At 48.2% G+C, this 21,827-nt stretch overlaps 1 protein-coding gene across 5 annotated transcripts in view; it reads right to left on the reverse strand.

Annotated features, from left to right (window-relative positions):
- Positions 1-21,827, reverse strand: part of Tmem229b (transmembrane protein 229B) — a 43,756-nt gene that overhangs the window by 6,307 nt on the left and 15,622 nt on the right. For 4 of the 5 annotated variants that reach the window (XM_036206471.1, XM_036206470.1, XM_036206468.1 and 1 more), the window contains exon 2: positions 8,611-8,787. The gene's annotated coding sequence lies outside the window, so the exon portion shown is untranslated. Of the gene's footprint in view, positions 1-8,610; positions 8,788-21,119; positions 21,139-21,827 lie in introns of those variants that run through there. The other variant, XM_036206472.1, reaches the window with a different exon arrangement.

The raw sequence follows: 21,827 nt of genomic DNA on the forward strand, positions 1-21,827 counted from the left end.
TCATCCTTACAAGCACAACCCCAGTGTCTGGGTGATCTTTAGAACAAATCTCTCCTCTCCCCAGCCACAAATCCTCTTCCTCCTCTGAGTTTCCACAGCACCCCACCCCGCTGATGCTGATTATTTTGTTAAATTCCATTGATAATTTTCAGTTCCGAGCCAGACCTTATCCACTTGGCCAACACAGCCTAGACTTCTTCCTTCAGGAATACAAGTAGATTCCTTCTCTTTCCCGGGAACCTCTTCCAGATGCCCTGCGGTTACCTCAAGCTCTTTCCTAAGTCAAACTCAGTATCTTCCCCCAAACTGGTTTCTCTTCTTTAACCCTTCCTGATTAATGGCTCTACCAAGCAACCAGTTAGAACTGAGAGGCCCTTTGTTATCTTAACCCAAGTTTCTGGGTGTCAGGATCTATGTGTCAGGTCCATTGACACCCCACAGTGTGAACACAGGACTGCATTCAGCAGAGGGATGACAGTAGTTCTCAATCATTAGCAAATGCCACCACGTGTATCATCCCCAAACCATATCCGAAATCACCCATCATTTCCTATTGCAGCTCAGGCTTCCGTGGATCAGAAGATCTCAGCTGGCCTAAGTCATGAGGCTGTGAGTCATGAAGGCTCTGTTCTGTGCTCAGCTGGGGAGGTTAAACTGGAGTGACTATGTCCCATCAGTTCTTATCTTCCTCCTGGACACAGTAGACTAACACTTATCTCATGGTAAGTGGTAAGTCATAAGCCGAGAACAAGCCGGCCCAACCACACAAGTGTTTTTCACTCTGGCCAAGAGGAAGAAAGAAGGGAGGGAAGTCACTATTAATGGTCCAGGGGTACAACTGAAGATAAGGAATAATGTCTGATGTTCTGTAATACAGTAGGTTAGCTAAGGTTGATTGTGATTCATTGTGTATCTCAAAATACTGAGTCAGGAGGATTTTGAGTGCTCTCAAAAAAATGACATGTTCCAGGCAATGGTGCCAATTACCCTGATCAGATTATATATTGTGTACATGCACGGAAATGTCACACTATACCTCATAAATATGAAAATTTACTATATGTCCCTTAAAGAGTTTTGTGTTTGGCAGAATCTGATGTATCCCAGTTTGGCCCTTGCATTCACTGCACAGTGCACAGTGATGCCATGGGAATCGAACCCATGGCTTCCTGTATCCTAGGCAATCAATCAGCTGAGCTGTGTCTTCAGCTCCCATTCAACATCTTTTTAATATTATCATTATTTAAATTGAGCCCTGCTTAAGGCCTGTCTGCGAACATCTCATTGGTCAGAGTCAGTCACATGGTAAAGCTAGTAGCCCCTGCACTTTGCACCTTTTGAATCTCTTGGGAATCCATCGCCTCATGGCTGGTGTTCTGGTTCAACTGTATCTCACCAGGTAGCTCTAAAGTTTCCCAGCCTTGTCTTGCCTACTTCCAGTTCAAATCCATAGCCAAAGTGTCGAGCCAGGGCGACCTTTCTACAAGGCCAGTCTGATATTGCTCCCCATTAAAAATACATTTGTGCATCTTCAACATCAGCATCCCTCAGAGACAGCTGGCAAAGTCCTCCTGGGCCCAGCTCCACCTCTGGATCCTAGCCAGCTCTGTGCTTTGGATCCCAGCATCACTGTCTTTACTGGGATGCCCTTCCCATTTGCTGCCTTTGCACCCCTTACCCCACCCTATCTGCCACAGTCAATGAACCTGCCGTTCTGCAAGGCTCTAGTGCTGTCCACCAGCCTGTGCACCACCTCCACACACCTTGTTCATCTGTCCCAACAGCCCACCCTCACTTTGCTGTGATTCACCCAAAAGCTAACACCAGTAACCATCTGAGGAACATTTCACACAATGCAAAGAGAAAAGGTCAGGATTTGAAGCTGTGTAGCTGGATTTTGCAAAGGTGCATTCCTGGGTAAACGTGCAGAACATTCAGCACAAATTGTCACTGGATGAAATTATATAGGATTCTTCATCACATTTGTCTGTATATTCTAAACTTGACAAATAAAATGGGCCCAAGAAAACCTGAAGTCATGCAGAACTGATATAGGTTTCTCCCTCCTGCACCATCCTCAACTCATAACTTAGATGTGAACACAGGGTAGTGACTGAGCTCAGCAACCCTACATCCTAACTGTTCTGGCCAGAGTCCTCCTGCCTTGATATCCCAAATCTGTAAGATCTTTGGCAAGCTTCCTCCTGCCTCCAGCCTCAGCTTCCTTTTAAATAAAGTAGGGGTAATATAAATGACCACCAGTTATTGTGAGGAGGAATTATCTAGCTGCTACTAAACACTGCAAATACAGCAATGGCTCACTCCGGTTAAGATCATTTGCCGTTCTTCCAGAGGGTACTCAGCACCCACATGGTGGTTTACAACTGATTATAACTCAAGTTCAAGGGGGTCCAATGTCCTCTTCCGGCCTTTGCAGTAACTTCATGCACATGGTACACTTACATACATGCAAACGCACATATAAAATAAAAACGTCATAAAGCACACACACACACATACACATACACACACCTGCTAAGATCATGTCCTTTCTGGCATAGCCTCTCTTGCTCTTAGGGTCACCTTCTACTTCAGGCAGTGTCACTAGGCCCCTGGCCTAGTCAGCTTGCTGGCAGCTTTCCCTGCTAAGCAGGCTTACGAGACACTGAGCCACAGAACCAGGAAACCCTGTGAAACAATAGTCGTACACACATAGCCTGGGAGAGCAAATGTGAGGTCTCTGCTTCCCTGTGGCTGCCCACAGCTGAATTAAGGGGAAAGGCCTGAGGGTCAGGCTTGAAAGTGGATAGAATAAATGAGAAAACCTTCCCAGGACAGCCTTGCAAAACTCCACTGTTTTGTACATTTCCTCCACAGACCAAGAAAGAACAGACTTGGGTCACAGGGAAATGCAGGAGGGGCTGACAGGTTTAAGGCAGGTGGTCCAGACAGAGTTCCAAGACTACTGGGCCTTCTAACTTGACTCAGGCCTTAGGACTCAGGCCTGTCCACTTGCCCTGCACTCAAGCCCCTGACTCCTCCCTAGGCAGGGGATCCTGGGATGGGGGCTTCCCACTCAAAGGTCTGCCCTAGAGCAACTGGATATGACTATGTGGATCTCCTTATAAGCCAACGTGTGTGTGTGTGTGTGTGTGTGTGTGTGTGTGTGTGTGTGTGTGTGTGTGTGTTGCTGGGGATCAAACCCAGGACCTCGGACATGCCAGGCCAGTGCCTTGCTATTACACTCCTTCCCTGACCCAATCCTCCCGCTTCTTCATGTTGATTTTAAATCCTGTTCTACTTGTCTCTGATCCCGCCTTCCTAGAATGGCCAAGAATGGTTTCTCAGCTGGGAACTACCAGCTCTAACTGTCCCAGGTGACCTGGAAGAGCTGGACCTCAGGACTTTATCAGCAGAAGCAAGATGGAAAGAGTTCATGTCTAAGGACGAGAGGAGCCTAGGACAAAAGGGAGCCAGCTCAGAGAAAAGGGGGGGGGGCAGAAGGGAGGGAAGCCCCGGCCTGGCTCCATTTCTTGTCATCAGGAAGCACCTGGGCAGATGGAGGGACGCATACCTAGACAAAGTCAGACCTTGTCCAAGGGGTGGTGTCAGGGGAACACAGCTGGTCCACGCTGTAATGTGAATGGAATACAGCTCTGTGTGGTGGGGGTGCTCAGACGGAAGACAGCATCTCAGAACATCACCCTCAACTCCCGTTTCTAAGAACTGTAGGTGCTATGCCTGAATTGTACCCATCCTCTACTGGGTCCGACAGGCCTGCTCCTTGTCTTGCCCTCCCTTCCCCTTCTGGCCCTTCCAAGAACTCCTTGCTCAGCTTTGGAGTCAGAGCCCTGGGAAAGTCTACAGCAGGCGTGGGTGGTGGCCCCGTTCTCCTGATGATAAGTACCAGTATTCTAAGGACCACGACATAAAGATAGGTAAGTGGGGTGGCACAGAAGAGAGTGTGGCCAGGATTGGAAGCATGAGGGAAATATTTGGAGAATGTGGATGGTTTCACCCTACTTGTGCCTGTTGGTAAAAGAACACAACATCCCCAGAAGGATCAAAACTCAAGTGATCCGTCAGCGTGAGGGAACAAGTGGTGGGTGGCTTCTTGCATCCTTGTAGTGGGTAGCCATCCCAGCATTGGCCTGGAAGTTCCAACCCCCATTGAGGCTTCGGTAATGGTCATGCCCACGAGGCGGGGCTGAGGGAGGAAGTGGAAGACCCAGGATCAAGAGGAGAGCTCTCACTTGGTTCTGGGACCCTGGACGCTGGAGGTAGACCGAGCAGAGTTCTCCAGAGAACACCGCTGGACTACGCCATACCTTTGCCAGACCCTACAACCTATCCCTTCATTTGTAAGTTACCCCACAAAATAAACCTCCCTTTTAACTATGTGGAGTGGCCTTAATAATTTCACCAATACATCCTGTTCCTAGGACTATCTCACCTGAAGCTCTTAGAGTCTGCTGAGGCTCTAACGCAGGGTAGCATCACACAGAATGGGCAATGGAGACAGGTGAATCAGTCTTAAAGAGACCAGGATAGGCAAAGCCAGGTGGAATGGCCGCCTTCAGTTTTCCCATAAATTCTGATTTTATTCCAGGAAGTTAAGATGCCATAACACAATGGCTCTAGGGATTCCTGCCCAGGGGAGCATCTTGCTAGACTTAGCATCATCCCATTCTCTTCCCGAGCTTCTTTCCTCACACCCAAGCACCCGGATCACTACCATTCCATGCTCTGAGGAGCCACACAAGCCCATCTAGGAGATCTCTGGGTGAGGATCTTGAGTTCTGACCCTAACAGGATTGGGGCCGAGGGTCAGAGGAGTCAAGGATGGCGGTAGAGGTGGAGGGCAAGCGTGCAATCATTGTACATCTGCTCTATTGGCAGATCTGAAATGGCCATGGGCGTCCCTTGTCATCAAGACAGAGGAAGAAAAACAGATGTACTTCAGGGCCAGAACGAGTCAAAGGAGGCCAGTTCCTGTGGCCAGTGGCTAGCTCAGATGCCACCAACTTCTACCCTTCTTTCTCTTGACAGGCCCCTGGGATCAGTGACCCTGAAGGCCTTGATGAGGTAGTTCCCTTACCTCTCAAGTGACAATAACTACCAGGTGTTGTCAGCACTTTCCATGTTTTAACTCAGAGAATTCTGAAGCCCATTTTACGGCCGGGGAGGTGAGGGGAGTAAAAAAGACAGAAAGAGGTTAAATAATTAGCCTATGTTTTTACAGCACTAAATGGCTGGACTAGGAACTAAATCCTCATAAGTCTAGCTCCAGAGTCTTCATCCCTAATCAGCACCCTGTGCTCCAAAGACTGGCTCCAGGCTCCTCAGAGGTACTACATCTTCCAAGGTGCTATCTCTAGAGACTGAGAGGCATCTGGAGTATCAAGAAGATCCATGGGAATGGATGTGTACTTCTCACTAGTCCATCCAGCATGCTCAGAACTAAGTGTTAGACATATCACAGGCTCCTGGCCTATTTCTCAGACCAAATTCTGGCAGGAGCCATGTGTAAGTACTCCAAGGTCAAAGCTAACCCTCACAGGACGATGACAGCAGCCAACCTTCAGGACCTCAAGTCATGAACCATTTAAAGACCCTTTGCCAGGGCACACATTACCTAGTGCTTTCCTAACTGCCAATCCACCCTGGTATGGAAATCTGAGACAGCTCAGCCCTGCTCTGGAAATGCCAGCCAAGAGCAGTGGCCTGTGTACAGGATGTCCAGAGGAGCCCTCTGTCCAGAGCAACAACAGCCAGGGTGTCAGAAACACCCATCCCACACAAGACTTGGGAAGGATTCAGACACCAAGCACATCCCAGATGGGAAGGATGACGGTGGTAGTGTTCAGGGGAATGAGAGGGCCTGGGAAACAGAGTTTGTCCTGGCCCATGGGAAGCCATGGGCAACTTGCAGGTTGGGGGCCATGGGCTGGGCATCTTGTGCACTGTCTAGAATGCTCTTCTCGGACCTCCATGTGGCTGTCTCTCTGCTGTCACTCAGGTCTCAACTCAGCTGTCACCCTTCTGAGACCTTCCCTGAGGCCCCAGTCAAAAAGTAGACTTCAGCTGGGCAGCAGTAGTGCACGCCTTTAATCCCAGCACTAGGGAGGCAGAGGCAGGTGGATCTCTGTGAGTTCGAGGCCAGCCTAGGCTACAGAGCGAGATCCAGGAAAGGCGCAAAGCTACACAGAGAAACCCTGTCTCGAAAAACGAACAAACAAACAAAAAGTGGACTTTTTATGATTCAAATTATCCCATCTTATTTTCTTTGGAGCATTTCTAATAGTGTGTTACTGTTTATGCCCTTGCTCCACTTGCGGTGAAAATTCTATGAGGGGAGAGGCTTAGTTTTCTTCCCTGCTGTCTGGCAATGATGCCTAATAATTTCTGGGGTAGATGAATGAATAGATGGATGGGTGGGTGGACTGACGGGTAGATGGAAAGCTAGGCCCAAACAGACCCAAGGCCTTAAACACAATAAGAACGGGTATATAGAGCTAGCTAGCTCAGTCTTTCTTCTCTCCTTTACTTGGGAAATACAGTCTTTTAAGACATTTTAATTCTAACATTTAAAAATATCTTATTCTTTCAATTACTAAAGTAACGTGTGCTCACTGCTAAAATTTAAATATTATAGGAAGAAATGACTTAGTGACCAAAAGAACCCCTCCCCCGACCCCGACATCCCACTTTTAGAGAGAGTCACTATTAATGGTGCCTTCTGCAGCCACCCTGACTAAACTGTCGTAGAAGAAGCCAACCCTGGCACCACAGAAAGGAAGAGCACTCGTAAGGAAACGGAAGCCACAGAGCCAGAGTCTGTCCCCTGTGCAGTCTCCCAGGTGCACTTTCTACGTCACTGTAAAGGACAGTCTGCCCCTGCCATTTTCAATAGCTCAGAACCGTCTTTGCCAAGTTCTACAGCCTATGTGCTCATCCTTACAATAGCTATATAATATCCCACCAAGTGGAAAACTATAATTTCCTTGACTAATATGTTCAACAAAGGTAATAATGGTTTTCCATTTCCCCTATTACAGAGAACACCACGGAAATACCTTTCATGCCTGTAACAAAGGAAATTTAGTCATTGTCTTCTTTGAGACTATTTCATAGTAAAAGATCCATCCCTCCCTTTCTTCCTTCCTTCCTTTCTTTCTTCCACCATTTTTCTTTATTTGAAACAGAGTCTCATTGATCCAAGGCTGGCCTCAAACTACTGATCCTCTTGCCCTTCAGCTAAAGACATGCGCCCCCCCCTTCAGATAGCTTTCTTGTTCTCTTTTTTCTTTCTTCCTGCCTTCTTTCTTCTTCTCTAACTCAGACAGGGTCTTGTTATATAGCCTAGTCTGGACTCTATCCAGATATCTGCCCGTCTCTGCCCTCCAAGTGGGGTTTACAGGCATATGTCCCCATGCTTGGCATGAAAGACCTCTTCAGGAGTAATTCCAGATGTGGGACTATTGGATCAAAGGTGTGACAATCTTCAGACTAATGGTGTCGATTGCTATGGCAACCTGTGACATGTGACGAGTAGGTGTCACATCTAGGTCACTACATCCCCACAGTGACCTCCATGAACCTCTTCCTCCTCCCAGCCCCCCTCATGACCAGGTTCGCTCATCCTATTCTGGCTGCAAATCAAGAACACCCCCCCCCCCCACCCCCCCCACCCCCCCCCCGCTTAAACAACCTGTTAGTAGCACACTGATTTTGCAAGCATAAGCACACTGGTAAACAGGTTCTAACCCTCAGCTAGAAAAGTTGAGATCTATCTACAGCTGAGGAATAATCCAGTTGCCCTCTTCCCCCATTCCTGCATATACTGGTATGGAATCAACTCTAGGCTCCAACTCTGGTCTCAGCCATGACCTCTTTAGAGGTTGTCCAATCCAGATGGTCTCAGTGCTAAGACAGCAGTAATGTCAATTGCCTGCCCTGCCTCATTGGAACTTCCTTCTTTCGGGTCCCCATCCCACCACTGTACTATCTGCTCTGCACTGACATAATGGCCTTCGGGCCTCTGGGGCTTGGGGATATTCAATTGTCATTCTTTAAAGTATCATCAAGGCAGAGACAGGGATAGAGGCCAGATGGAGACCGACAGGTACTCTCTGCAGTCAAGGCCTTTTGCCCTATGTAGGGCTTGTCTGAACTAAGGAGCCCCTGCTGAAAGTGACCAAGCCCTGGTCACTTTTATGGTATCTAAGGCCCTGGATGCTCTACCCAACTCCTTCAGGGCCAGGATATTAACTGCTCTCAGTGTGAGGGCAGAATTCAGTTTCTAGGTAAGGCATAGCCCTCACTGTTTGGATGGAAAGCATCCAGGAGCCTCTTGAAGAAAAAGAATATGAGTGTCTGGTTTTATCTCTGTCAGTCAAGCTGGGTCTGGCTCAGTTTTAGAAGTTATAAGACAGCTCCAACAGTGACATGGCCTGAAACTGCTTAGCACTCCCCTCCCATTCCAGAATTGTAGCCCTGTGACAAGCAGGCTGAGAACTTGAACCCCAAGAACTGTACCCATGGTGATGAGGTGACAAATAGGGGGGCAGACAGGGCCAGTGATCCCCTACATGTCTGGGGCACACTCACTTAACACAGCCTTGACTGCGTGGCTGGGAACAGACATCAGGATCGCTGTGCAGCTGTGTCTTGGTTTAACCTTGTCTTGGCAACAGACTGGACCTTGGTGCCATTCTCAGCGATGTGGAATTCACTCCAGAGCTCAGCTAACTCTTGGGCTGGTTGGCTTGCTGCTTCCACGTGTCTCTGGGAATAGAAGAGGAGACCATCATTAGCTTAACCCACCCCCAGCGCTCAGCCACCAGGACAACTGAAAGGTAGAGCTAAGACCAAGTACTCAGCAACAGGCCACCAAGGTTCCTTTCCTAGAACCATTCTGCCATCCTTTCTGCTCAGGGCAGGTCAACTCAGACATCAGAGGCTGGGATGGTTCCCTAACAATCATCTAGAAGGGTTAGGACTTAGGGGCATTTTGTAGCACGCATGAATGGATGCATGCTTTGAAGCCTAAAAAGAAGATACCATTTTTTAGAATCCAGCTCCACTCTCAGCTTCAAAGCATACCTCACCATGCAGTGGAGACATCTCTTTGCAAGGGTAGTCAAGAGCTTCATGGAAGGCAGTCAACACAGGATATTTGGTTTAGCATTTAGAGAATGAAGTATACCACACAAGCAAACAGAGAAAAGCAGAAAGTGTACTAAGTACCGCCCCCCCCCAACCTGAGTTGAGCCAGGTAGTATACCCCTTTAATCCTAGCACTTTTAAGACTTAGGCAGAAGAAATTTCCCAAGTTCAATGTCAGCCAGGGCTACATAGTCAGTCCACATCCAAGAAACAAACATATCAGCAAAACGCCCCAAACCTTACCTGCAACCCACTATTGTAATACTCTTCTCATATTAATAACCAGACTATTGGTAAGGTCCTTTATGGTAAGGTTGAGAACTGGCTATAAGCTGATATGAATCTTATATCATATGGCTGTTTGCCGCATACATTCTCTCAGTAATATCCCTGAGACATTTTTTTCCTTTTTACAATACTGAGGATTGGACCCAGGACTTGACATATGCCAGGCAAGGGCTTGACCACTGAGTTATATCCCCAGATCTTTAAAAATTGTCTACCTTGAGGAAGAAACACACAACCCTCCTACCTCCCAGAAGATAGAATTACAGGCTTGGCTAGCAAGACTAGCAAGACTTGACCATTTACTTCACGAAGACTCCAGAATTACCTTGTTCCAAAAAGAAGGTACCAGAGCTGCCTTCCCGCTCCCTTTGATACCGCCCCATCTATGCAGGTTCCCAGATGGGACTTGGCCCAGCACATGTGGCCACTTAAAAGCTGACAATAATGTGGGGGCTGGCTGAGAGGCGGCACTATCACCCCCACGAGTGGGTAGAACACAGAGGTGCCGACTTGTACTGATACCCTGACATCTTCCTCCCTCCCAGAGGCTCTGAGTGAAAGCAAATCCTCTCCTGCTGTCGCCTAAGCTGACAACTTGTAAGGCAGCAGATTGTTGACCAGAGCAAGCTTGAGGGTAGGGGCTAAGATGTGCCCTGCCAAGGCTGCTTTAGGGACACACCTGTCCCCAGGTCTGCTCTTTCCCTGGTCCCCCAGGCCTCTGCACAGAGGAAAGTGAAAGTACCCTGCTGTGTGTGCATGTGTAGGCTGCTATGCTCAGCCTGGCCTGTCTCTCCCCAACTCCCCCATAAACAGGAAGCTCAGCCCTCTCTCACCTGGTCGTCTTCCTCCCCTCTCCTGGCTGCCTGATTGGGGAGGGGACAAAGGTCACCCTGGCACCTACCTATCATCTTGAGGAAAGAGTCCTAATGAGGCATGTTCCATATCGTCCACCACTAGCACCGCCATGACATGTGGCCTGGAGGGTTCAATCCCACCCATGGGCACTTCCCCTTTCCTGGGGCCTAGGCCACAGCAACAGCACATGTCAAAACAGAAACAGAAACCAAAAACCACATCCTGCTCCTTCAGCCTGGTGCTGCAGCCCTCTGCAGCCAGCAGGAGATGACTCCACTGTGGGTGGGTCAGAACGGGTCTCTCTGGGAATCCACCTCTGGCTGGATACCTCCTGCTTCTTGGTCTGCTGGCTTTTTCTCAGGGGCGGGTAAGATGCGAGGGTCATAGCAGTCCCACCTTTTCCTGCAAGTGCGCAAGCTGTCCCCACATCCCTCTCACACTCCAGCCTTATCCAGGGGACAGACGCTCTGGAGCTCTTTTGTGGGTCACATAGCCCAAGTCAGAAGCTTGGGCAGCGTGTGAATGTGCCAAGTGCCCTCACGGCAGCTAACATGTAGGCAGAGTGGGACCTTCTCGAGCTTATCAACTCCCATGAATCTCTTAGGACACCTGTAGAGCAGGGAGGTGGTGGGGACAGTTACTAAGGACATTACAAGATTTGCTTGTGTCTGATTCAAGCCCCAGGCCTGGAGCACCGCACCCCTTTGAAGCCCTGTGCATTGTGCCTTCAAGCTGCTTCCCTCCTGAACCTCATCTTCAAGGCCCATGTCTACTCAGGTCTTACATATAGTGTGATCTACTCAGTCCATCCTGTGGCCAGTTTTTTTGTACAACAGTTTCTTTCCAGCTTCCCCATTAGCATGCTTGAGACGTTCCTGGGAGACAGAAGGATCAGGGATTACCACTCTGTTTCAAGTCCGCGTGTTCTAGCCCTCCTCCACAGCCTACAGCCCCCTACTCTTCCCACTGCTCTGTGAGGCCATCCCCAGCCTCTGGGTCATCCTATCATTACGTTCCCACAAAATAAGTCATCCCACTTGAAAATAACCTCACGTGTGTTTATTTCCCCTCTCACAGGATGAATTCCTGGAGACCACAGATCTTCTATTGGACGGCGAGACAAGCAGAATTAGAGAAGGGTTCAGCTAAATTCTCGGGTGATTGAGTCATCTAGCTTCGTATTAACCAAAGCCAGCAATGCCCGGAGTTTGTCTCTAATAGCTAGGGCACCTTCATGGAAAGGGAGCTCTCCCCTTAAGCAGCATCAAGAAGGTTCTACAAGGCTGTCTTTGCAGATAAGAGGAGCAAAAGGGTGCTCCTCCTCTTCTTCCATGTCCAAGCATCGTCACAGACCGGAAGCGGGTGTCCTGAGTCTGGACAACAGAGATCTGTCTGAAAGCACACAGGGAGAGTGAGGTTGGGAAGCGTGTCCCAGGCGGGCATCCCTGGGGACACGACAGGCTCCTAACTACATAGGCGGAGGTTTAGTGGGTCCAGGTCAGAGGATACAAAACCGGTTCTGTTGTCTCTACAATGTGCATGGGCAGTCAGTTCTCATGAAGAGGATTCATTTCCCAAAGAGGTTTAACCAGCAGCTGCTGGCAGGGAAGTCCCCTGAATCATTCTCTTTCCTCTGTAACTATTTAGGGTAAGCTGGGCTTGCAGGATTCAGTCTGCTTCTCTGACTACCATCTAAATCCTCTCACCTACTCTGTCTCCTTGGCCTGGGACCTAAGAAGGGAGTGAGACGGGGTGGAAAACACCATCCTTTCCATTTGCAGGCCTTTCCTCCCAGAAACTCTCAAATCTCCCAGGGGGGAAAAAAAAAGGTAGAGACCAAATATTCAAACCAGGCTTGGCATTTGCCTATAATGCCAGTGCTCAGGAGGTGGAGGCAGGAGGATCAGGAGTGTGAGGCAAGCTTCAGCTACTTATCAAGTTCTATGTAAGACCTTGTCTGAAAACCAAACAAGAAACAATGATAACAAGAAGCTGGCTAACAAAAAAATGGACGGTTCACCACCACCAACAACAACAACAAACACTTTCACAATCAATACAGAGCACTTCCCTAACTAGCTGTGGGGGATTCCTACACACACACACACACACACACACACACACACACACACACACACAGGCACACACACACATACACACACAGGCACACACACAAACACATACACACACAAACACAAACACACACAAATACACACACACAAATACACACACACACACACACACACACAGAGAGAGAGAGAGAGAGAGAGAGAGAGAGAGAGAGAGAGAGAGAGAGAGATTCCTCAGCAGATACCCACTGCTTATCCTAACAGTTTATTTTAACCCTGACATTATACCCTGAGATAATGCCAGATCCCACAAAGTTGAGAGCTCACCCCATATGGCTGCCTCACCTCAGATGCCAATCACAGACAGGTTTTCACCAACACTTCTGACCACTGACTACATTATTTCTGGCCCCCCGTTTCCGCCTGATTCTTTTACTAGGATGCCTCACAGAACTCACAGACACACATACCTTGCCCGGGGCAGCTGGATGAAGAAATAAACGGAGCAAAGGGAAGGTTGTGGGGTTTGCATTCCCAGTACCCTCTTTGCACTGGGAACACAGCAAATGTTGATGGGATTCTCATGAGTTTTTATACTCTGAGGGGTTGATGGCTAGGGCTAGAAGGTCCACCCTCTAATCTCTTTATCACGAGGTGTTTTGGTGATTGGCTCCATCCTAGCTAGGGCTCCACCCTAAGCAATTCATAAGTGAAAACTCACGTGTAACCGAAGTGGCTCATTCAACGGTGTGTGAGCTTATTCTATAGTGAGACCAGCCCTAAACACTATGGATTTGGCAGGTTCCCAAACCACAGAGTGACCACCCAAAGTTACAAACCACAACTGGAGTCCAGGTACCCTCAGGATTGGGCAGTCTATCATCATCCCCTGGGAAGTGACTAAGAGGCACGGACACACTCAGGATGGACGCTGACCCCACAATGCACTTGGTTTGGGCCCTCCACTTGGCTCCTTGCTCTGGGCTTGGACTCTGCCTGCTCCTGTCTCTCCCATCTTCTCTTTAACGTCTGGACTCCTTGTCCTGACACCCTGCTGGCCTCTCTCATTCCTCCTCATCTAGTCCATTCTACCTTAGCCAGCCCCTTGCAATCTCCCTCTCTAAGCACAACACTGATTGCCCAGCTAGTGCACCTGGGAGTGTGCTCTCCAACTACCCCCCCACAACCTCTTTACTTTCCTTCCTACCATGCTCACTGGCACCTGGTGGCTCCTGCCTGCTGTCTGAAAAGCTGGACAGCTGCTGAGCTTCCTAATTAGCCGCCTGGCTGCTGTCCCAGAGCTAGGCCTGTGTTACAGTAAAGCAACTTTTTACCCCCACTTCGTTTATAATCCCCCCATGCAGATCCCATCAGGGCACAGTCAGGGGCTCTAGAAGCCCCATCACATAACACTAGCAAACCACCTCCTGTCAGCCATAAGAGAAAAAATAGTGACCTTACAACCCCACAGAGTGACCAGGAATTTGTCTGTCCCCACTCCCCCGTTCCAGACCAGCCTGGTCTACAAATCGAGTTCCAGGATAGCCAGGGCTGTTACACACAGAAACCCTGTCTCAAAAACAACAACAACAATAACAACAACAACAACAACAACACAGTTAGACTGGCCTAGCAGTGTGGTGCCATGCCCTGCTTCCATAACTAAGCTACCCCAGAGATTTCTACCCAAGAAGTTCTATTATCCAAGTTCCCTGTAGGTCAGGCACTATATGAGGTGTGAATAAGACAATGCTCTCACCCCCTCACCCCACAGGCAATTTCTACCCCTTGTTGCAAGGTATCCAGTGTTCTGTACAGAGCCAGTTCAGCCAAGCAAAACCCCTTCCTGCTAAGCAGAGGTCCACCGGCTAGAAATGCCCCTTGTCGGCAGGTACTGGTTCCTTATCAGCCACAATTTAACAACAGGTTTAATATATGAAGACAAAAGTAAATGCTTTGACTGATGGCTTAAACTTCCATGTGATCAGAAGAATTTAAGTAGCCTTATCAAGCCCCACAACACTATATCTAACCTAATAGTTCATTTTAATGAAAAAGTTCTTGCTGCCTCCTACACACACACACACACACACACACACACACACACACACACACACACTCAAGACAGGGTTTCTCTGTATAGTCTTGGCTGTCCTCAAATTTGCTTTGTAGACCAGGCTAACCTCAAACTCATTGAGATCTATCTGCCTTTGCCTCCCAAGTGCTGGAATTAAAGGTATGAGCCACCACCACCTGGCTATTGAATATTCCTTTTTATCCAAGTTAATATGAGTTTTCTGTCACTGTCAATCAGGAAAATCCTCAGACAGGCATGAGGATCACACAGCCACATGTCCACCTATACTGCCCCAACAGTGGCGGCTCTGCTCCTTGCCACAGAAAGGGGAACATGAAGAATGGGAGAGAGGTCAGACCTCAAACATGGTGAGTCAGTTTGAGCAGAACAGTTATCACTTCAGACACTCCAAATCTCCCTTCTGGTCATCGCCTAGACTTCAGTTGGTAGAGGGGAAAATTTAGCTTCCCTTTGCCAGCAACTTAGCAAACCTTGACCATCCCCTGGAAACAGCACTCATGGGGCCCAGAGATGAGGCATAAGCCAAGAACAGGTAATACACAAATTCATTTTTTTTCCTGAAAATTCCAAAAATATACTGTCTGATTGGATAGTCGCTACACACAGGAGATTAAGTGTTAATAAGTAAAAGTGAACAAAGTTGAAAAAGTAAGCTCTCAGGTGACTAGGTACAATGCAAGTATCCAGAGCTACGTGTGGCCCTTGTCTGCCATATTGGACAGCAGACATGGGATATTTCTGATGTCACCGGAAATGTCACTGGATAGCACTGCTCTAGATCTGCTAACATTGAGTTCCACTCCCTTGGTTCTGGGATTCTTGGCCTTCTGAACAGGTATCTGCATTCTCTCACCAAACCAGAAACAGGCCTATGTGGCCAAAGCTACGATTTGAAATGAAGGCAAGATTAACCTTTCATAAAAGTCACCATCTACTTGTCTGAAGAGGGATTTCTTTTTGTCTCTTTTTAATTTTTTGACACAGTTTCTTTTTTTCCCTGTGTAGTCTTGGCTGTCCTGGAACTCACTCTGTAGACCAGGCTGGTCTTGAACTCACAGAGGTCCACCTGCCTCTGCCTCCTGAGTGCTGGGACTAAAGGTATGTACCACCACCGCCCAGCTCTGAATAGTGATTTCTATTCAAGAGACCAGAAGACAGTCATGGCTATTGATGAATGAGGCCAGGCCTTGGGTCTCTGCCTATAGCTCAGACTACAGGTATTGTCTTGAGTGTTGAAAATCATTTATTGCTGCTCTTCCATGCCAGACAGTGTCTAACAGGCCATCTCATCTGACTCTACACAAGTCTATGAGACATGCAATAGACACCAACTGATTGGGGAGGATAAAGCTCAAAGAGGTTAAAAGATTCGCTTAAGTCTACAGTAAAGCCTTGGAGGGCAGAAGTTTCTTCTGGTACCTACCCCACACCCACACCCCCACACACACCCACACACACACACATACATCACACACACCCCCCACACACACACATCACACACACACACATACATCACACACACACACCCACACACATCACACACACACACACACACACACACACACACACACACACACACACACATCACTCATGGAAGAGCAAAATCTAAGGGGAAGGCCTAGGAGGGCTTGGTTTGCCTATAGCAATGGGCCATTTATAATTGACAACAAACAGTTCTTCATAAAAGACAATCTCATATGAGCTACTGGAGATCACCTATAGGACCAGAAGAGCCACCTCCCAAGGGTCTGCCAAGCAAGGCTTGAAAGGCACCATACCATAACCACAGGAAGGCCACAGCATGGAAGGTAAATCTGTGATGGTGATAGGGGTCAGAAGACAGAGCATATGCCATTTCTCCAGGGTAAAGAGGAAAAGGCTGTAATGTAAATTTATTTTAGGAAGCTCTCTGGCCCACATCTTTGTGTTCCCAAGTTCTAGACAGCACTACTCATAGAGTATCCTGGAGGGAAGGCAGGTGTGTATCCTCCAAGAATGAGGAATTTTGGCCAAAAGCAGCCTGAAGGGCAAGGTATTCTGGGGTGACGGGCATGGACAGAAGACTGATGGTTCATCTGTGGAGCCTTGAATGCTTTCCACCTGATTCCATCTGGCCCATGTCCTATAAGTGACGGCACACAGGGAAGGTCATCAGACACATGGCAAAGCAGACACCAGCCACCTCAGGCACCTTCGTCAAGAGCCATGAGCTCAGCAATGCCGGCCCCTCCCTCCACCTCTTGCTGGACAGCTCCATCTACTGAGCAAGCGCCCAGCCTTGCAACATGCTCAAATTATGGCTCCACACAGCAGTTAGGCAAGAGTAATTAAAGGCAATGTTATCTCAGTCAGCCTCTCATTAGCCACATAATTAGACTGCTGAAAATAATTAACATTCCTTTTGACAAAGGAAACAGAGGACCCATTACATTCATTAAGGCAGCCTCAAGGCAGCCTCAAGGCAGCCCGAGGAGGCTGAAAAATAGAACTCTCATCACCTAGTCCCGCCCATGGCACAGCAGCATTGGGTGACTCAGACCGAGTGGCAAGTCCTGCCCTGGGCCAGGCTGCTGGGTGAGTGGATGTTTGTGACACTGTATACTTCCATGTGTCGGTTACAGATAATAACATGCACACAGGGAGAAAGCAACCAGGGGGAGGGCTGGAGGCCAAGGGTATGTATGCATCTGCCTCCTCATTACCCTGGGTACAACAGAAAAGACATTTTTTAGGAACAGTTCAGCCAGCAAAGCACCAGAAAACAAAAAGGAATCACAAGGACTTCCTGAAGACAGAAGGCAGGCGAGAATATGTTGAGGAGAACGGCCCCCTCCCAGTAAAACAATGAACTAGCCATAATGATAGCTGACATTCAAAAGCACATGTGAGGGCATCATTCCAAGGATTTGCCATGGATTATCTCACTCAGCGCTTACAAAAATCCTGTGAGTTAGAGACTATTACTGTCTCTCCTACATACAAAGAGACCCAGAGTCTCTAGAGGAAACTTCCTCCAGATGTTAGGGCTACAATGGCAACACCAGTGAGCATGGCTACAGAGTCTCTGTTCCATGAGAGGGGCACTTTCCAGGGTCCATAGTTAAAGTGAGCCCACGTGGGACACTTGGGTGGGGGAGCAGAGATGGACACTGGGGTAGAGAGGCCAGGACACATCTAGACTCCGACGCTACCTAGGATAGGTGTATCCTATCCCATCCTGGAAAGAACACGGCACAGTGGTGGCTGGTACCACTGCTCAGAACTGACGCTCCCAGAGAAGTGACCAGAAAACCGGAAAGAAATGGACACACAGTATTCACGCAAAAAAATGAACCAGCAGAGACAACAGGGTGAGATGATTGAAAATAGGTAAGAGTCGGTTCCCTTCTCCACCACGTGCTCCTTGGGACTGAACTCAGGTCATCAGGCTTGGTGGCAAGTGCCTTTACCCACTGAGCCATTTAGCTGGCCCCAGAAGCTACTTTCCAGAATAGCTAGCATGATGCAAGTACTTAATAGGATTTTGCTGAACAAATGGAAAGCTTTAGGTTCTGTCTTACACCAACCAGGCCTGACCAGGGCTGTCCATAACTGGCTGTCCCTTCAACACATATTCTAGCCTCTTGGGTCTCTGCTCAGAATTCCCACCCCTCACTCCATCTGGAAAGTCCCTGTCTCTCATCTTTTTTCACCTACTTGTCCTTCCCTGCACACTCAAAGGTTACTATCTCAAACGAAAAGGAAAAAAAAAAAATCACTCTCTGTGGAAAGAGTCCACCACAGTCCAGCCCCAAACTCCTAAAAAGCTCCTAATTCTCCAGGATCCCAGGACAGTACTGGCTGAACTGTGCAGTGAGTGGGCTCACAATATTGACAATTCGCGGGCCTCTTACCTTTCAGTAGGTTCAAGTCTTGTCTTGGTAGGCAGTAGAGAGCTAAAGAGAGGGCCCTGGGGCTCCTTTAATATCCCACTGTGTGCAATATCTCACTGTGTGAGAAACATAAGCAGCCACATTCTTCTATGCCACCTGCATGAGGGACAAACCAACTTCTACTGATGGGAAAAGGATGAGGAAAACAGGTGTGGAGAAGCCGTGACTCAGTGGGTCCAGGCTCAACACAGTCAGGCTCTTTTTGAACTCTGACCCATTGGGCTAACCAGAAATACCTGTGACCCAGTGGGCTGATCAGAAATACCGGTAGACACACGCTGGCTGATTGGGGATCGGAGCGGAACAGACATGAGAACCAACCAGGAAGAAGGAAGAACAAGAGACAGGCTCTCCAGACACAAGAACTCCACCCTGGGATGCCAATCATCTGCCAAAGTGTCTCTTGAGAGAACGTTCTCTCCTCCCCTCCCATCCCCTAGCTTCTCCGTCATTCTCTTCCTTCCTCTTCCTACGATCAGGTGGTCTGTATTCTAAAGCCAGAAGACGGGGTTAAACTCTTGGGGCTCCCTGTGTGTAATCAATGTATTCTGCCACCTGTTTTGTCCACCTACCCCTAAAAGTGAGTCAGGCTACTGGATAAAACCAGAGCTTTTGAAGCCCTCACTTGGGCTTCCTGGGGTGATGCTCCATTTCCAACACCCTCTACCATCCCCTCCACTGAATTCTGAAATAACCCTCCCCCACACCACAGGTACCATCCCCTCCTCAGGTTTACTGCCTAGCTGTGTGTGGGCCACTTTAAATAACACACGGCCAGATGGTGGAGTCTTTACAGAGGTTCACAGGAGTACATCAGGGGATGAAGAAACTACCCATTGCACAGATGCATTTACTTAGTGATGCGGAAATCCTTAGATGCATCTCAAATGTGCAGACCACTGAATGATAAACAGGCTGAGCAGGAATGCTGGAGCACAACATTTTTGTTTTTGTGTATTATGAGTGCTGTGTCTGCATGTATGCCTGCGTGCCAGAAGAGTACATCATATCCCATTATAGATGGTTGTGAGCCACCACGTGGTTGCTGGGAATTGAACTCAGGACCTCTGGGAGAGCAGCCAGTGCTCTTAACTTACTGAGCCATCTCTCCAGTTTTAAAAACTGGCTGTTTTTAAAACAAACTTTTAGAGGGCTGAGGGTGTGTGGTGGCCCACAGAGGCTATCTAGTGAGACCTTACTCAGGGTCAGAGAATCGGAGCTTGCTTTAACCAGCAGGGCTGCATAATAGGATGATTTAGCCAGGGGTGTGTTTACCAGGGTCTACATTTGGCTGTATGATGTGCTTTGATCTTTCAAGGGGGAGGTCGTTTGCCTCTCCCCTTGGCATATTATAAAAAGTCCTTTTGAATAAAGCTCTGGGTGACTGGGTATTGACCTAGGGTCCTCCCAAAGCTATCCTGTGTCTCTTTCTATCTTTCTACCTAATGTTTCCTCATTCCTCTCCCCTCCACCCAAGGACCCTTCAAAAGGTAGCAACAGGTCAGAGCTGAACTCCCACAGATTCCCACAAGGGCACAATATATCAAACCCCAGAAAACCAAACATGTGTTCCCTTATTACAGTGCTTTTCATTGTAATAATGGGATCTTTTAAGTTCATCTTATTATCCATGTATTCATCGGTATGTTCACTAAACAACCACTCAGTACCTATCTGTTCCCCCAGGTGTTGTATACGCAAAGACCATGGACTCAGAGATTCTAGCCCATGCCAAATGTCTTGACGCTTTATCAGGCACACTCATACATGCTTAAGACACCAGAGAAAATTATTTAATGAGTGGGATTGGGGGTGGGCTCAGTGGCATAACATCTGTCCAGCGTGTTTGAAGCCCAAGTTTTCATCCCCAGCAAGAGACCAGCTATCCATTCTGAAGGCCTCCAAAAATCTAAATTCAGCCTAGCAGTAAATTGGGGATGGTGATCCCAAATGCTATTGAGGATTGAGCAACTAACACGTTAGTTAAGACTATGAAGGAACCCAACCCTTGTTAGTGCAGAGCCATAATGAAAGATGACAGACAGGATTTATGAGTGACTATCTAGGAAGAGCTGAAGATTGCACCCAGGCCTCTGCCCCTGGCTATGGAGTCATTCCGAGAGAAGGGGGTCCAGGGAGAGGTGCAGCTCTGGGGACCCACAGTAGCTGTGTTTCAGATGCTCTTTGTGTTGGGGACACCAATAGGGGAGCCACCTCGAGGCTGGACAGAGCCTGAACAGGATGGAGCACAGCAGAGAAGGAGAGGCCCTGGGAAGGAGCCAGAGGAAGACACAGGAAAGCAGGAGCATACTCAAGAAAAGGACCCTGGGACCCCAGGGAGGTGGGGGCAGGAGACTGCCAGAGGCCGCGGCCAGCTGCAGAGGGAAGTTGTCCAGGGGATGACAAAAACTTAGCAAAGACTGGGAACTGCTTAGGAAGGTATGGCTGCAAAAATGGCCACTGGACTGGTGCAGGGATGTGCTGAGGACTTGAGAAATCAGCTCATGAAGGAAAAGCTGCTGAGGAAGACAAGAGAAGGCGCCCCCCTTCTTCCTTCTCTCCCCTCCCTTCCTCTGTCCCCATCTGCCCTCTCCTTTCTCCTTCCTTCCTTTTCTTCCCCCTCCTCTCCCTTTGAAGATAAGAGAAGTCTAGGGTGTTTGAGTACTAGAAAGAAATCACAGTGAGGGAGGGTCCATGAATGGGATGTACCTTGTGGGGCTCACACAGATGTCCTGGACTGGCCTGAGCATCTATAGAGAAAGCAGAGTAGGCAGGACACATGTGTCACTTTATTTTTTACCTTAATTTGTTATTATTAATATTGTTGTTGTTAGTAGTAGTAATAGTAATAGTAGCAGTGATAGGAGTAGCAGTCGTACTAGAGATGGACCCAGGCCTTCTCACAGGCTAAGCAGGTACTTACCACTCTATCTTTCACACATGCATATTGCTTAAATCTTCTTGACAGAGAAGACACCCAGACATATAGAATTAAGAGTAACCTGTGTAAGGTCACACAAAAATGTGATACTGTAAGCTAAACCTAGAACCCAACCAGCCAGTCCCTGGTCTTTGGCTCTTCCTCCCCAGGAGGGAGGGTTAGAAGATATGTATCAACACCACAGTAGGTGCTATAGGTTCTGAGAAGTGGGAACCCATATGCCAAGATTCTGCAATTCCTACACGACTTTAGAGCATTCTAAGGAAGAGAACACTCTAAATTATGATTTTATAATTATATTTCTTTTGAGGTGTTGGGAACTGAACCCAGGGCCACCTTATGCTGGGCAAGCACAAGCCATTGAGACAGATTCCCAGTCCCTTTTTGCATGGTTTTTGTTATTTTATTTGGTTTGGTTGACAGAGAGTCTCAGTATGTATCCCAGGCTGGCCTCCAATAAAAATCCTCTTGCTATA

The sequence above is a fragment of the Onychomys torridus genome, chromosome 14 (genome assembly GCF_903995425.1).
Source record: "Onychomys torridus chromosome 14, mOncTor1.1, whole genome shotgun sequence".
NCBI classification, from domain to species: domain Eukaryota; kingdom Metazoa; phylum Chordata; class Mammalia; order Rodentia; family Cricetidae; genus Onychomys; species Onychomys torridus.